Consider the following 2,500-nt stretch of genomic DNA (forward strand, 5'->3'; position numbering starts at 1 on the left):
TTTGCACTGCCCTGTCCCCCACTCTTTTTATTTTATTTTTACCTCTCCCTGTCTATATTTGGCCTCTATTTTTTCTTCTTTCTGCAGCCGAATTAGCCTCATTTCGCCATTACTGTCATGAATTATTAGTGGATATTTTGAAAGACGAGATAGATGAGGCCTCGCCTGTCCGTCTTGCGCCATGGCCCAGCGGCCTAATAGCTTAATAAGATAATCGTAACGAGTAGTCATAGATGTTTAATTGCTGATAGACAGACAGATAGATGGATATATGAAGAGATGGGTAGATAGTTAAATAGGAAGATAGGTAAATCAAATAAATAGGTAAATAGATAGATACAGGAATAAATAGTTAGATATTTAGTAAAACAGATAGACAAACAGACCGACGGATAGATAGATGGGCAGACAAATAGGTAGATAGATCCAGTAAATACATAGATTTTACATTTATAGACCGACATTATAAACACGATTGAAAAAATGCTTACACATGTATGAATAAGAAAACAATGATGGAGTAATAGATGGGTGAAACAGAGGGAAATGCAAATTTGCAATTTGCTGCAAATACTTTTCATGAAAGAACATTGCTATTTTGCAAGAGGAACATGTTCACATGTAATTTCCTCATCACATAAGACTAGCCTGTAATCAGCATTAGATTGAGTGCACTTAAGTCTAAACAAGCCCTAACCCTGACAGCATCACGAAACAATCATGAGAAAATGAGCCGAAATTTGAAAGCCTTTTGCGAAATTTCGACCGTTTTCCTTCGCCGAATATCACCCCAGACGGCTGTTCAATCGTGACCAATTAACACTTCTTCAGTTAGCCACGGCGGCGCCAAGTCACGTGATCATACACTGAGGCGAAAAGCTCTCGCCAAAGTTTAATGAGATCCAATACAAAGTAATTACATCGCTGGGACGCTTTTGTTCCCGCTCTTAGCGCCGGCGGGGCTCGCTCCTGCCTTCCGGAAGTCTGTTTGTCTGGTCTCTTAGTTATTCATTCGTTCGTCTATGTCTCTCTGTCTTTGATTCTTGGCTCATTTGTGTGTTTAGGTGTTTGGGTGTTTATTTATGTATTTGTTTGTGTATGTATTTGTTTGTTTCTGTATTTGTTCTATTTGTTTGTTTATGTATTTGCTTTTATTTATTTATGTATGTTTTTCTTTGCCTGCATATTAATGTATTTATTTGCCTGCATACACCCAGAGATCTATCTATCTGTCTATCCATTCCTCTAACTTCCCATCTATCTATCTATATATGTGTGTGCATGTGTGTGTGTACATCCGCGTGCGTGAGTGTCAGAGAGAGAGCTGTTGGATAAAATGCCACAGCTGTGTATGTTGTGTATCTGTACTTCTGGATAGTGCACACCTTTTATACTGGGTTTATGTGGATCCCTTGTTACTGTTATAATGTGTATTTTCTTGCTATGGGGAGTTTATATGACTGTGATAATCACATCATGCTTTTTATTCTACGATTTCGAGCACCATATGTGTATGGCATATTACCTTAGCCTTCTGATTTCAAGCCTTCAGTCTCTGTCCCTGTCTGTCTGTCTGTCTGTCTGTCTGTCTGTCTGACTTTCTGTCTGTCCGTCTGTCTGTCTGCCTGTCTGTTTTCTGTTTGTCTGTCCGTCCGTCTGTCTGTCTGTCTGTCTGTCTATCTTTCTGTTTCTGTCTGTCTGTCAGTCTGTCTGTGTGTCTGTCTATCTGTCTGTCTGACTGTCTGTCTGTCTGTCTGTCTGTCTGTCTGTCTGTCTGTCTGTCTGTCTGCCTGCCTGTCTGCCTGCTTGCCCGGATACTCATATACACAAAACATTTTGCCGATTTCCATAATGAGCTGTATGATTAAATCTTTATAATAATACTGTATTAAATCTTACTAATGATAACATACGAATTCAAGATATGAAATACAGCAAATATATTAACCTTGTTCTGAGGCCCATTGGCTTTGTAATGATTGTCATGAGTCGTTGATATGAGTTGTGTGATATATATCAATACATTTACGCGAAAATATCTTATTCTTTAAGAACTTAAATCATATTATATTAGTGTAACACATATAATTGTAAACAAAGTGATTATATCTAATCACTTGTTACAGTTGATAACTATACTCTTTACTCTTTAAGGAATGTATCGTAATTCACATCACATCAATATACCGGTACTCTCCACCGAGTGCCCACTCCCCGTGGCACTCGGAAAAAGTGTCCTAGGTTCGAGGTAAGGTCAGGGAGGATTGTTATACACCTATATCAATGCGGTATTGCATTATTCCATCTTTCATATATATACACCTCAGTATCTGACTTCGGTTTCGGATTTCTAAATCAATTTTTCCACCGAGTGCCCACGGGGAGTGTGTGTAAATCTTCGCTATCATTACTCATGTATGAGTAGATAGGTAACGTCTATGGAAGCTGGTTAGATCCTAGTTGCACACTCATTTTAGTGGGTCGTGTGGCATGGTTGGTT

This window comes from Penaeus chinensis, chromosome 5, assembly GCF_019202785.1.
Source record: "Penaeus chinensis breed Huanghai No. 1 chromosome 5, ASM1920278v2, whole genome shotgun sequence".
Classification (NCBI taxonomy): Eukaryota; Metazoa; Arthropoda; class Malacostraca; order Decapoda; family Penaeidae; genus Penaeus; species Penaeus chinensis.